The following is a 16399-nucleotide window of genomic DNA, read 5'->3' as shown; positions in this document are numbered from 1 at the left end:
AATCAAAATTCAGTTGTGGAAACAACCACAACTGCGACATTTCAGCGTAAGAGGTGTCCATCAAAGTCTTCTCACAGAAGATAAACTGCTCATACAGTTTCGTCTATGAATTTGCACGGAAAACATTAAACTTCGGCGAATCTCGTTCACGTGCCACAATTTCATGATGAGTTTCACTGCCCCACACTCACACATTGTGACGATTAACTTTTCCACATAAATGGGACGTCTCGCATATACTAGCTCACAAAAACTCAAGGCACTGCACTTTTAAAGCCAGCCGGTGGGCACAATGCTAACTCGGCGAGTTTACTATAGTGTTCATGCAGCAATCATATTTGTACATATAATACTTTGGAACTATAGCAAGTCATCAACTGGAAGCAGTTAATTCCATAAATTATCTGCGAGTACGCATTAGGAGTGATTTAAAATGGAATGATCATATAAAGTTGATCGTCGGTAAAGCAGATGCCAGACTGAGATTCATTTTAAGAATCCTAAGGAAATGCAATCCGAAAACAAAGGAAGTAGGTTACAGTACGCTTGTTCGCCCACTGCTTGAATACTGCTCAGCAGTGTGGGATCCGTACCAGATAGGGTTGATAGAAGAGATAGAGAAGATCCAACGGAGAGCAGCGCGCTTCGTTACAGGATCATTTAGTAATCGCGAAAGCTTTACGGAGATGATAGATAAACTCCAGTGGAAGACTCTTCAGGAGAGACGCTCAGTAGCTCGGTACGGGCTTTTGTTGAAGTTTCGAGAACATACCTTCACCGAGGAGTCAAGCAGTATATTTCTCCCTCCTACGTATATCTCGCGAAGAGACCATGAGGATAAAATCAGAGACATTAGAGCCCACACAGAGGCATACCGACAATCTTTCTTTCCACGAACAATACGAGACTGGAATAAAAGGGAGAACCGATAGAAGTACTCAAAGTACCCTCCGCCACACACCGTCAGGTGGCTTACGGAGTATGGATGTAGATGTTGATGTAGAACTCTGAAAACGAATAAATCATTTATAGCACCCCTGTTTTTTACAGACTAAGTTTCAAATTTCTCTCATAACTTTCTGGCCGGCCGTTGTGGCCGTGCGGTTCTAGGAGCTTCCGTGCCTCGGGCATGGATGTGTGTGATGTCCTTAGGTTAGTTAGGTTTAAGTAGTTCTAAGTTCTAGGGGACTGATGACCACAGATGTTAAGTCCCATAGTGCTCAGAGCCATTTTTCTCATAACTTTCAGAGAATAAAGTAGTATGTAAAGTAAAGCGCCGAAAATGGCAAGAGATTCTAGAAATTACAAGTTATGTTTGACACAGAATACTTTTGGGTTGCCTGCTTGAGGTCTGGTCCACGTTGTTGAGCGTGTGGCGTGACCGACTACGTAAAGCATCCCACAAGAAAAAAAAAATCAAGTGATAGGCTGACAATACTTGACGCCAACAATAAATCAGGCATATTACGTGAAATCTTATGTAGAAACGATAAAGCAGAGGAAGCTGAGTAAGTCACAACAGAGAGGAAAGGACGCTCCACAGTGAAAAAAGGCAACAAAAAGACTGACTTCCCAAATGAAGGCGAAATGGCACTTCTGTCATTTAAAAGGTAGCGTGTAGTACACAGACTGTGTTCAAAATCGTAATGCTAAGTGAAATACTGACAACAGTAAATGCAAATACGATTTTATATTGGATAAATTATGTCGTCGAAACTGTTAAGTTTGTTGCTGTTATATCGATTGCAAGATATAGTGGTTCTGTTTTTTGAGATTCTTTTCGATGGCAGGTTTAGTCAGTTCTCAGAAACGGCAGCAGACTCAGAAGAAAATTTAATTGCGAGTCCTTTTCGTCTCTGCTACCTAAAAATATTCAAGTTTTTCTTTTGATAAAGTATGATATAATTTGCTAAAATCGATGTTATTTTGACAACGGAGCTAGTTAGCACGTTTTATTTTTTATGATAAATTTATCCAGTCAGTCCAGATAAACTATAGCAATAATTTACCGGAAAACAGCAGCGTCTATGTGGCGTCATGAATCTCCACTTATCAACATCTCTGGCAGAGGCAGATGCAGTGGGTTGTTAGGGGTGTAAGTGCAGATATGTCATTGGTGACTGGAGACATCATGCTGAACACCATTACATCAGTATTTTCTACACTTGCGGACTGATAATTATAGCTATTAGGAACAGAATGCTTTTAGGTTGATTAGCACCTCAACATACATGTGGCAAACGTACGCCATTGATACCTATTTTCCCCTGGACAGGTCAGGCGCTGCATGTATGCAAAACAATTACTCTGTACTGACAGGCATAGACCATTTCGGCGTGAAGTTACAACTGGGCTTAAAACAACCGGTAGTAAATTATGTGACGTGTTTCCAGGACGATTGTTAGACGCAAGGAAAAAACAACTGACACAATGAAGTGGGTACATCTTAAGACGCCATTGATCACAATATCTACAATTATACCCCTAACACTCTGTATTACGCAGCGGACGAACCCAAAACGCCGTCGGTGCTCACTCGCCTCACACGAAATAAATAACTAAATAAATAAATAAAACAACTGTAAGAACCAAATCCCTCCATGAACCATGGACCTTGCCGTTGGTGGGGAGGCTTGCGTGCCTCAGCGATACAGATGGCGGTACCGCAGGTGCAACTACAACGGAGGGGTATCTGTTGAGAGGCCAGGCAAACGTGTGGTTACTGAAGAGGGGCAGCAGCCTTTTCAGTAGCTGCAGGGGCAACAGTCTGGATGATTGACTGATCTGGCCTTGTAACACTAACCAAAACGGCTTTGCTGTGCTGGTACTGTGAACGGCTGAAAGCAAGGGGAAACTACAGCCGTAATTTCTCCCGAGGGCATGCAGCTTTACTTTATGGTTAAATGATGATAGCGTCCACTTGGGTAAAATATTCCGGAGGTAAAATAGTCCCCCATTCGGTTCTCCTGGCGGCGACTACTCAAGAGGACGTCGTAATCAGGAGAAAAAAAAAAAACTGGCGTTCTACGGATCGGAGCGTGGAATGTCAGATCCCTTAATCGGGCAGGTAGGTTAGAAAATTTAAAAAAGGAAATGGATAGGTTAAAGTTAGATATAGTGGAAATTAGTGAAGTTCGGTGGCAGGATGAACAAGACTTTAGGTCAGGTGAATACACGGTTATAAATACAAAATCAAATAGGGGTAATGCAGGAGTAGGTTCAATAATGAATAAAAAAATAGGAGTGCAGGTAAACTACTACAAACAGCATAGTGAACGGATTATTGTGGCCAAGATAGACACGAAGCCCACGCCTACTACAGTAGTACAAGTTTATATACCAACTAGATCTGCAGATGATGAAGAAATTGATGAAATGTATGATGAGATAAAAGAAATTATTAAGGTAGTGAAGGGAGACGAAAATTTAATAGTCATGGGTGACTGGAATTTGAGTGAAGGAAAAGGGAGAGAAGGAAATATAGTAGGTGAATGTGGAATGGGGTAAGAAATGAAAGAGGAAGCCGTTTGGTAGAATTTTGCACAGACCAGAACTTAATCATAGCTAACACTTGGCTCAAGAATCATAAAAGAAGGTTGTATACATGGAAGACTCATGGAGATACAAGAAGGAATCAGATAGATTATATAATGGTAAGACAGAGATTTAGGAACCAGGTATTAAATTGTGAAACATTTCCAGGGGCAGATGTGGACTCTGACACCAATCTATTGGTTATGAACTGCAGATTAAAACTGAAGAAACTGCAAAAAGGTAGGAATTTAAGGAGATGGGACCTGGATAAACTGACTAAACCATAGGTTGTACCGAGTTGCAGGGAGAGAATAAGGGAACAATTGACAGGAATGGGGTAAGAAATACAGTAGAAGAGGAATGGGTAGCTCTGAGGGATGAAGTAGTGAAGGCAGCAGAGGGTCAAGTAGGTAAAAATACGAGGGCCAGTAGAAATCCTTGGGTAACAGAAGATTGAATTTAATTGATGAAACAAGAAAATACAAAAATGCAGTAAATGAAGCAGGCAAAAAGGAATACAAACGTCTCAAAAATAAGAACGACAGGAAGTGCAAAATGGCTAAGCAGGGATGGCTAAAGGACAAATGTAAGGATGTAGAGGCTTATCTCACTAGGGGTAAGATAGATACTGCCTACAGGAAAATTAAAGAGACCTTTGGAGAAAATGGTTCAAATGGCTCTGAGCACTATGGTACTTAACTTCTGTGGTCATCAGTCCCCTAGAACTTAGAACTACTTAAACCTAACTAACCTAAGGACACCACACACATCCATGCCCGAGGCAGGATTCGAACCTGCGACCGTAGCGGTCACGCGGTTCCAGACTGAAGCGCCTAGAACCGCACGGCCACACCGGCCGGCTTTGGAGAAAAGAGAACCATTTGTATGAATATCAAGAGCTCAGATGGAAACCCAGTTCTAAGCAAAGAAGGGAAAGCAGAAAGGTGGAAGAAGTATATAGAGGGTCTATACAAGGGCGGTGTACTTGAGGACAATATTATGGAAATTGGAGAGGATGTAGATGAAGATGAAATGGGAGATACGATACTGCGTGAAGAGTTTGACAGAGCACTGAAAGACCTGAGTCGAAACAAGGTTCCGGGAGTAGACAACATTCCATTAGAACTACTGATGGCCTTGGGAGCGCCAGTCGTGACAAAACTCTACCATCTGGTGAGCAAGATGTATGAGACAGGCGAAATACCCTCAGATTTCAAGAAGAATGTAATAATTCCAATCCCAAAAAAGCAGGTGTTGACAGATGTGAAAATTACCGAACTATCAGTTTAATAAGCCACATCTGCAAAATACTAACGCGAATTCTTTACAGACGAATGGAAAAACTGGTAGAAGCCGACCTTGGGGAAGATCAGTTTGGATTACGTAGAAATGTTGAGGCAATACTGACCTTACGACTTATCTTAGAAGAAAGATTAAAGAGAGGCAAACCTACGTTTCTAGCATTTGTAGACCTAGAGAAAGTTTTTGACAATGTTGACTGGAATACTCTCTTTCAAATTCTAAAGGTGGCAGGGGTAAAATACAGAGAGCGAAAGGCTATTTAAAATTTGTACAGAAACCAGATGGCATTTATAAGAGTTGAGGGGCATGAAAGGGAAGCAGTGGTTTGGAAGGGTGTGAGACAGAGTTGTAGCCTCTCCCCGATGTTACTCAATCTGTATATTGAGCAAGCAGTAAAGGAAACAGAAGAAAAATTCGGAGTAGGTATTAAAATCCATGGAGAAGAGATAATAGCTTTGAGGTTCGCCGATGATATTGTAATTCTGTCAGAGACAGCAAAGGACTTGGAGGAGCAGTTGAACGGAATGGATAATGTCTTGAAAGGAAGATATAAGATGAACATCGACAAAAGCAAAACGAGGATAATGGAATGTAGTCGAACTAAGTCGGATGATGCTGAGGGAATTAGATTAGGAAATGAGACACTTAAAGTAGTAAAGGAGTTTTGCTATTTGGGGAGCAAAATAACTGATGATGGTCGAAGTAGAGAGGATATAAAATGTAGACTGGCTATGGCAAGGAAAGCGTTTCTGAAGAAGAGAAATTTGTTAATATCGAGTATGGATTTAAGTGTCAGAAAGTCGTTTCTGAAAGTATTTGTATGGAGTGTAGCCATTTATGGAAGTGAAACATGGACGTTAAATAGTTTGGACAAGAAGAGAATAGAAGCTTTCGAAATGTGATGCTAGAGAAGAATGCTGAATATTAGATGGGTAGATCACATAACTAATGAGGAGGTATTGAACAGAATTGGGGAGGAGTTTGTGGCACAACTTGAGAAGAAGAAGGGACCGGTTGGTAGGACATATTCTGAGGCATCAAGGGATCACAAATTTAGCATGGACTGAAGATCACAACAACAACAACAAGAACCAAACCCTTGTGGAACAAAAAATGAAATGTATTAAATAATAGCCATTTAAACAAATAGTAACAGAATTGGACATTACCTGTAATTGCTCTAGCAGCAGGTGTACGAAAGCTAATGTCAACAGTTTTCTGGTGAGCAAGATGTATTAGCCACTGTACTTCTTAAATTTTCGGACGCATGCTATTGAAATGCCGTATTTCTCTTAATCAAGAATTCCTGGAAGTTATGTTAAAACAGTGTACCAAGCGCTGATGTAAACAAATTATTAATATTAAAAGGTTTGAAATATTTCACTGAAGTTACACTATTTATTATTATTACATAAAATTGTTTTATATATTTTTGTTATTAAAATCGTAAACATAATTGGGGCATTCAGAGTAGGCCTTTATTTAGCAGATAGTCCGAGGCGTCTCCAGACACATCTTCGGCCTAGCAGACGTGTCTTCAATGATGAGCCCCTGACAGAAGGTGCTAAGCGTTGCTTGTGCCCTCCCCACACTAGTCATCACCCTCTACTATGTGTGTGGGCGGCGGTCTTACTTCGTCCGTTCCGCGCTACACCCTTCTGAAACCGACCAACTTACAGTTCACACACTGTAGTCACATGAAATAATTATCAGCTCCAGGTTATTATGCTGTTACTACTATATCTACGATATCGCGACTTCTTCGTTCCACCAATCTGTTAATTCCTTGCTTGAATGTTTCACTGTGAAACTCTTCAACATTGTTATTGCGATTGACAATAGTATTATTAACCCTTTCACTGCTCCAGACGTAAATATACGCTAATCGTTTCAGTGCTCCAGACGTATATATACTATTTGCTATAAAAAATACTTACAGCGGTTCCCTGCTACAGTCGTATAGTTACGTATAACGCCGACAGTCGGGCCAGCGAGTCGGAGGTAATTGTTGCGTAAGTATGCAGTTTAATTGTTGGAAGACTAGGAAATACCAGAACGACTATTGAATGCTGAATTCTCTTTCTGCTGAGTTCATGCGTATCGCTATATTACCTAGTTTTTGTGCGGCCGTTTCCGCGTTACCGAATAAAATGACGCGACGTTACCGTCCGTTTACAGACGATGAGCTGCTGAGTATTCTAAACCAAAAGTGACGACGAGGACATGATCATGCCCAATCCAGCGTTTATGGGTGGACAGATAATGACGACGACGAGCTTGCAGATAAATGTCACCACAAATATAAAAAATATTTGTGAACCAACAAACGTTGAACCAGTAAATGCAGATCTAGATTTTGATGTTATTGTCGATTCTTTATCCGATTCCGAAGAAGAGCCTGAGCGTATGCCTGAAAAATCTCCTAAGAGACACAAAAAAGTTGATTTTAGATGGAAAGCCTCTGATTTGGACCCTAAAGTGTTTAATTTCAGTAACAGTGGTTGCGGTTGCAAAATCGTCAATTTAGGTTATTTATGTACTGTATACGACTGCTTTCAAGTGTTTTTGTAGCCAAGAAATTGTGAGCTACATAGCTGAGCAATGTAATTTATATTATGAACACCTTTGCAATCATTCCAGTGAAAAATCAAGACTGCGACGTTGGAAAAACACAAACTTGCTGTAAATTTTCTGGTGGCTCAAGTGAGAAAAAATTAAATAAACAGTTATTGGACCAATGATCAGTTACTGTCTACTCCAATGTTTGCGCTAATCATGCCGAGAGATAGATATCTTCTGTTACTTAGAATGTTACATTTTACTGATAACAGTAAGGACCCTGGAGATGGCAAAATCTGGAAATTACGTCGAATTGTGGATCATTTAAGAAAGGTATTTCCAGGTGCTTTCTATACTTTTAAAAATTTGTGCATTGACGAAAGTTTAGTTCTCTTCAAAGGTCGTGTCCTCTTCAAGCAGTACATTCCTTCCAAACGCCACAGATTTGGTGTCAATTTTTTTGTGTTATGTGATTGTGAAACTGGTTATATTCTTGACTTTATTATTTATGTGGGTGCAGCAACAGAGGTAAAAAAAGAAACTGACTTTGGTGTAAATGTTGGAATACGTGGAAGCATCGTACTCACTTTACTTGAACGTTACCTTGGTAAACGTCACACATTATATGTTGACAATTGGTACACTAGCCCAACGTTATTTTCTTATTTGCATGACAGAGTGACTAATGCCTGTGGAACTGTGAGAACAAACTGCAAAGGCATGCCTCCTTTATCAAAAAAACTTAGAAAAGGCGAGATCGAGTTTATGTCAACAGATAAACTTCTTGCTCTGAAGTGGCAGGACAAGCGGGAAGTGAGGATGTTTTCAACTCTTCATACAAGCGAAATTACAGCGACTGACAAAATTGACAGAACCACGAATAAACCAAAAAACAAAACCAGGTTGCATCGTAAGCTACACTGAAAATATGGGGGCCGTCGACAGGAGCAACATGATGCTAAGTTCAGTAGTACGTGTACGAAAAACTGTAAAATGGTATAAAAAAGTATTTTTTCATTTGGTGGATCTGTCTCTGCTCAATGCGCATGCATTATATAAACCTCAAACGGGACGAAATATTTCAGTATCTGATTTTCAACAGAAACTTACCAAGAAGATTCTAGAGATTCACCACAAACCGCAAACAGAGGGACGTCGTTGAAGGAGATCGTCTTATGGTGACAGTCCCTTATGCCTAACCGAGCGCCACTTTATCTCGCTAATCCCACGAACTTCAACGAAGAAGGCCGCCCAGAGAAGGTGTATTGTATGTGCAAAACATGATAAACGAAGTGACACAAAATACATTTGTGTAAAATGTAATGTGCCTTTATGCTTGAATTTTTGTTTCGAGAAATATCACACTTTGAAGTATTACTAATGTAATATGTTTTGTATTTTTTTCTCCTAATAAAGTACCTTTTTTGAACAGTATAATACTTTCTGAACAAAGATATAAAAAAATGAAACAATTTACACCGCCAATACTGGATTTTGCGTCTCATTTTTATCTCAATAATAACGGTAGACTGCTACAGTCGTATACATACGCACCGGATGAAAATAACGAGCACAGGGTGGGAGCCGCTAAGAGCAAATGCGCAGTGAAAGGGTTAATACTGTTAAATCTAGTTTCGTCTACTATGCGTTGTGTCTGACCATCTGTAAGTTATTTAGAAAATCCCTTTTTTATTTACGGCACAGCCGCGTTTCATATTAAGCTGTTGTATTGAATCATATAATTTTTTCGTTCTTTTCTTTTCTTATATATAAACGATATGTAAACTGAATGATTCATAGACAAAGGTAAATTAACGAGTTGTTTTGTGGCAAGGATAATATTTTGATAATCGTTAAATATCTGTATGAAACAAAGAAATACGCTCAACAATGTGTTAATTCATGTATCTCCACCGTTTTGTTTCGAGAAGTGGTAGCGCACGGATGTATGCTAGGATCCGTCGTACCAGCATTGTTAAAAATGTGTATTTTAACCGTTCATCAAAAGTAACATAAAAATTAATTAAAAAGGGTCATTTATTCGGACGGTTAAGAGGTCAACTCCTTTCTGTTGATCATTTCACTCGCCGCGGAGATCCTGCATCGAGAGGTTCGGTGTAGACCAGAAGAATTTACGCCGCATGTGGAGGAGCGTTCTTGCATCGACATTGTCACAATCAAGACTAAACACAATGGAGTTAATGTGAAGAAGTACGTAATGTAAAATTGTGTTTAATGACCTTGCATGTATTGGTCTTAAAGGTCTGTTGATATTGGAATCAGTTTAAGTTCACCCAGGATAGTGCACAAATTCATGAACTACCTTCAAAATTTCTTTCAACTATACTTTCCAATCAATTTTTCCAATTATTCAAGCAATTATTAATGTCATTTTACCATTCCCACATATTCCCATTCACAGTCTCGGAGTTTTGTTGTGTTAAGAGATTAGCTGTTCTGTTAGCTGACTGCTGACAGTGTTCTCTCTGTTCAGCTTAGTTTTTCACGGCCAGTTCAGTTTTTCGCTTCGCGAATCTACTTCGGATTTCAACTCATCAAATACGTTACTAATTTATTTAAATCCCGCCGCGTGTCAGTTAGTTGAGCTTCCTTACTCTACACTTCTCTGTTAATCCTGGAACTCATATTTCTAGTATAACTTACGTTTCCGATTTCATGCCTTATGCATTAGAATTCATGTTCTGCATTCTTTGGACAAACTTTGAAGTTAAGCATAATGCGTGTTATTCATTTAGAGTTCCTCATTATTTGTAATCTGCATGGTTGATGTTGATATATTTGAATCAAAATCTGTATCTCCACCGTTTGAATAGCTTCAGTTTTTTAGAAATTCTCTCATACTGAATGATCTAATAATTCACGTTCCGTAAGTTCCGCTTTAATTATAATACTTGTGCTACCACCCATTCTTATAGTTTCAGTTGCACAGCTATACAATTACAACTACCAACATTCACTACAAAAATTCACTGTCTATATAATTAACAAATTACTATCCAACGAAAATATTGTTGAAGCATTTGCTTGGAAACTCACCGTATTTTTTGTTGTTGTTACTTAAGTGCATAGGCTCGATCCGAGGGCAGCATGGCGTTCAAAAGTCCTGTGTCACGCGTCACACTACTGCTTCGTTCGTTCCTCATGGTCGTACTTTTAAGAACTAATGTATTCGTAGTCGGAAAGGAAACTTGACATCAGGTCAGTGTATGGGGACTAGTCACAAGCGGAAATGATTATTACTGGTAGCGATCAACACGGTAACCAATAGATTTCTCTCTTTTCGTGTAGCAGCACAAACTTACACACAAAGCACAAAAAATACAGGGTTATTACAAATGATTGAAGCGATTTCACAGCTCTACAATAACTTTATTATTTGAGATATTTTCACAATGCTTTGCACACACATACAAAAACTCAAAAAGTTTTTTTAGGCATTCACAAATGTTCGATATGTGCCCTTTTCGAGATTCGGCAGACATGAAGCCGATAATCAAGTTCCTCCCACACTCGGCGCAGCATGTCCCCATCAATGAGTTCGAAAGCATCGTTGATGCGAGCTCGCACTTCTGGCACGTTTCGTGGTAGAGAAGGCTTAAACACTGAATCTTTCACATAACCCCACAGAAAGAAATCGCATGGGGTTAAGCCGGGAGAGCGTGGAGGCCATGACATAAATTGCTGATCATGATCTCCACCACGACCGATCCATCGTTTTCCAATCTCCTGTTTAAGAAATGCCGAACATCATGATGGAAGTGCGGTGGAGCACCATCCTGTTGAAAGATGAAGTCGGCGCTGTTGGTCTCCAGTTGTGGCATGAGCCAATTTTCCAGCATGTCCAGATACACGTGTCCTGTAACGTTTTTTTCGCAGAAGAAAAAGGGGCCGTAAACTTTAAACCGTGAGATTGCACAAAACACGTTAACTTTTGGTGAATTGCGAATTTGCTGCACGAATGCGTGAGGATTCTCTACCGCCCAGATTCGCACATTGTGTCTGTTCACTTCACCATTAAGAAAAAATGTTGCTTCGTCACTGAAAACAAGTTTCGCACTGAACGCATCCTCTTCCATGAGCTGTTGCAACCGCGCCGAAAATTCAAAGCGTTTGACTTTTTCATCGGGTGTCAGCGCTTGTAGCAATTGTAAACGATAAGGCTTCTGCTTTAGCCTTTTCCGTAAGATTTTCCAAACCTTCGTCGACTTCCGCGGACTACGCGTGAAACTTGTCCGCACGCGTTCAACCGTTTCTTCGCTCACTGCAGGCCGACCCGTTGATTTCCCATTACAGAGCTTTGAACTGCGCATACCATCGCCGAATGGAGTTAGCAGTTGGTGGGTCTTTGTTGAACTTTGTCCTGAAGTGTCGTTGCACTATTATGACTGACTGATGTGAGTGCATTTCAAGCACGACATACGCTTTCTCGGCTCCTGTCGCCAGTTTGTCTCACTGCGCTCTCGAGCGCTCTGGCGGCAGAAACCTGAAGTGCGGCTTCAGCCGAACAAAACTTTATGAGTTTTTCTACGTATCTGTAGTGTGTCGTGACCATATGTCAATGAATGGAGCTACAGTGAATTTATGAAATCGCTTCAATCATTTGTAATAGCCCTGTACACCATGTGAGATTAATATAGTCGTCTCTGCCATTTCATTTCATTTAATCACCGGTACATTTGACTATTTATTTAATTTAATCACCGGTACATTTGACTATTTATTTAATTGTTCGGCATATACAAAGGCACGAGTACGCATACATTTTATCTACGCGGAAGCGAAGCCTTACTTACGCGGAAGAGAACTAGACGGTCAGCTCTGCGCAGTCTAAAGAATGTGCCACGCAGCCGCTACAGAGCCGTGCATTGTTACGTAACAAACCTTTTAATGTATATACGGCATTTATTACTATCGGAGCCGGCCGCGGTGGCCGTGCGGTTCTGGGCGCTGCAGTCCGGAACCGCGGGGCTGCTACGGTCGCAGGTTCGAATCCTGCCTCGGACATGGGTGTGTGTGATGTTCTTAGGTTAGTTAGGTTTAAGTAGTTCTAAGTTCTAGGGGACGTATGACCTAAGATGTTGAGTCCCATAGTGCTCAGAGCCATTTGAACCATTTTTTTTATTACTATCGGAAATTTGTCAGTTTTGTCACGAATGACTCCTTTGTGCTCTTCTTATGTTGTCCTTTATTGATAGGTAAACTTATTACGGCTGCTGGCACATCACTTAAAATGTATTTTCCTGCATACGTAATGACTAGTCGTTACGTATATTGTCACAATCAAGTGCAAATGCCAAATCACTAAAAGCACGTTTATTACTGACTCCAATTCACAAACGAAACAGAACTCTTGGACAGAGATGCTGTTTATAGAAACATCAAATACTCCAAACCACGCAAATGTTATAAACATAAGAGATTTCGAGAACTTTCCAGAAATAATAAATACTAAGTAAACAATATTTGCTGGTAATCGGATCTGAACTGGTGAGCCACAGCACACCAGTCAACGACATTAGCTAGTTCTCCACAAGGCAGGCAGCACAGCTCTTATTCCTAGTATTCATTCCAAGAACTGGACTGTCGGTTTGAAAAAGAGATACATTATTCATTAAGGAATAAATATACTGAAAAACAGTAGTTAATATTCCCAGTTCCTTGAGCGGGACTCAGCAGGACTGTTCACAATTAATAAGTGTCACTGCGTGTTTGGACTGTGAAAACTTTTTTTCGTTTGATGAGATACCCCAAAATATGATACTTTTCCCTCATCTTCCGAAGTGTGCGATACTTTAAAAGCAATGACAATGTAAGAAACCGTTTTGTAGAAAGTAACAACTGTCATTTTCACTCCACAGTATACAAACGCTTTTCCTGAATGAATAAAGTGGAACAATTGAGTTTTACCACAAACAAATCATTTTCGACCATTAGCCACCATCACAGCACGTCCAATGTCATCCTGATATTTAGACAATAATTCCCACCAGTATTCGAGCATTGAGTAACAAAGGCGGTGGACAAAAACATAGAAACACCAAAAACACCACACATTCCCATGCCCAATATGGTGTAGGAAAACCTTTCGATTGTAATGGTCAGGGGAGACGCGACAATTCGTCCTCGTGGTCGTAAAACCTGTCCCCGACGGTGTGAACAGAGTCCCTGTGGTCTTGGAACACAGCATCACTGCGGGGAACAAATATTTTACACTGGATGGACCTGATCCGTAGACACATAATCCTTGGTAGTAATGTGACCTTGCAAAGCATCAATGGGACCCATGGAATACCACGACATGGTGGCCCAAATCATCACCGAACCCCTGCCACGTTTCACTCTAGGGACGTAAACTAGGGCAGAAGTTGGAAACAGCGTAAAACCACTCATCCGACCAAATGACCTTCATCCGTTCCTCAAGAGCCCGGATTTTATGGCTTCTGCATCACGCTTACCTGTTATGTGTATTTGCGTCCATGATCAGTGGTTTGCCAGATTTAAAGTGCCCCGAAATTCCCTGATTATGGAATTCCTTCGCGTTGTTTTGGTGATGATATGGTTCACGAGTGGGACTTTCAGGGTTGCAGTGACTTTTGATGCTGTCATCCTCTTATTTTTCGCCGGCCGGAGTGGCCGAACGGTTCTAGGCGCTACAGTTTGGAACCGCGAGACCGCTACGGTCGCAGGTTCGAATCCTGCTTTGGGAATGGATGTGTGTGATGTCCATAGGTTAGTTAGGTTTAAATAGTTCTAAATTCTAGCGCAAGTACCCGTGGTCTAGGGGTAACGTAATCAAAATGCCTTCAGTCCCGGGTTCGATCCCCACCACTGTCTAAATTTTGTAAATAATCAGCATTGGCGGCCGAAGACTTCTGGCATAAGAAGTCAGCCTCATTCTGCCAATGGCCTTGACAAAGAGGGCGGAGGAGGGGATAGACGTTCAGGGCACTCTCTTGTCCTAGGGGTGGGAAATTGCCCCTAAAGGCGGAAGAATCAGCAATGATCAACGACATGAGGATGCAGAAGGCAATGGAAACCACTGCATTAAAGACACGTAACGTGTATCCACAGGACATGTGGCCTGTATTTGAAGAAGTGTCATGATGATCTCTCCATTGGCAAAAGATTCCGGATTAGTCCCCCATTCGGATCTCTGGGAGGGGACTGTCAAGGGGGAGGTTACCATGAGAAAAAGATTGAATAATCAATGAAAAAATAACGTTCTACGAGTCGGGGCGTGGAATGTCAGAAGCTTGAACGTGGTAGGGAAACTAGAAAATCTGAAAAGGGAAATGCAAAGGCTCAATCTAGATATAGTAGGGGTCAGTGAAGTGAAGTGGAAGGAAGACAAGGATTTCTGGTCAGATGAGTATCGGGTAATATCAACAGCAGCAGAAAATGGTATAACAGGTGTAGGATTCGTTATGAATAGGAACGTAGGGCAGAGGGTGTGTTACTGTGAACAGTTCAGTGACCGGGTTGTTCTAATCAGAATCGACAGCAGACCAACACCGACAACGATAGTTCAGGTATACATGCCGACGTCGCAAGCTGAAGATGAACAGATAGAGAAAGTGTATGAGGATATTGAAAGGATAATGCAGTATGTAAAGGGGGACGAAAATCTAATAGTCATGGCCGACTGGAATGCAGTTGTAGGGAAGGAGTAGAAGAAAAGGTGACAGGAGAATATGGGCTTGGGACAAGGAATGAAAGAGGAGAAAGACTAATTGAGTTCTGTAACAAGTTTCAGCTAGTAATAGCGAATACCCTGTTCAAGAATCACAAGAGGAGGAGGTATACTTGGAAAAGGCCGGAAGATACGGGAAGATTTCAATTAGATTACATCATGATCAGACAGAGATTCCGAAATCAGATACTGGATTGTAAGGCGTACCCAGGAGCAGATACAGACTCAGATCACAATATAGTAGCGATGAAGAGTAGGCTGAAGTTCAAGACATTAGTCAGGAAGAATCAATACGCAAAGAAGTGGGATACGGAAGTACTAAGGAATGACGAGATACGTTTGAAGTTCTCTAACGCTATAGATACAGCAATAAGGAATAGCGCAGTAGGCAGTACAGTTGAAGAGGAATGGACATCTCTAAAAAGGGCCATCACAGAAGTTGAGAAGGAAAACATAGGTACAAAGAAGGTAGCTGCGAAGAAACCATGGGTAACAGAAGAAATACTTGAGTTGATTGATGAAAGGAGGAAGTACAAACATGTTCCGGGAAAATCAGGAATACAGAAATACAAGTCGCTGAGGAATGAAATAAATAGGAAGTGCAGGGAAGCTAAGACGAAATGGCTGCAGGAAAAATGTGAGGACATCGAAAAAGATATGATTGTCGGAAGGACAGACTCAGCATACAGGAAAGTCAAAACAACCTTTGGTGACATTAAAAGCAACGGTGGTAACATTAAGAGTGCAACGGGAATTCCACTGTTAAATGCAGAGGAGAGAGCAGATAGATGGAAAGAATACATTGAAAGCCTCTATGAGGATGAAGATTTGTCTGATGTGATAGAAGAAGAAACAGGAGTCGATTTAGAAGAGATAGGGGATCCAGTATTAGAATCGGAATTTAAAAGAGCTTTGGAGGACTTACGGTCAAATAAGGCAGAAGGGATAGATAACATTCCATCAGAATTTCTAAAATCATTGGGGGAAGTGGCAACAAAACGACTATTCACGTTGATGTGTAGAATATATGAGTCTGGCGATATACCATCTGACTTTCGGAAAAGCATCATCCACACAATTCCGAAGACGGCAAGAGCTGACAAGTGCGAAAATTATCGCACAATCAGCTTAACAGCTCATGGATCGAAGCTGCTCACAAGAATAATATACAGAAGAATGGAAAAGAAAATTGAGACTGCGCTAGGTTTGGCTTTAGGAAAAGTAAAGGGACGAGAGAGGCAAATCTGACGTTACGGCTAATAATGGAAGCAAAACTAACGAAAAATCAAGACA

Source organism: Schistocerca piceifrons, chromosome 4 (assembly GCF_021461385.2).
Source record: "Schistocerca piceifrons isolate TAMUIC-IGC-003096 chromosome 4, iqSchPice1.1, whole genome shotgun sequence".
NCBI classification, from domain to species: domain Eukaryota; kingdom Metazoa; phylum Arthropoda; class Insecta; order Orthoptera; family Acrididae; genus Schistocerca; species Schistocerca piceifrons.
Note: the sequence above shows the minus strand (reverse complement) of the source record.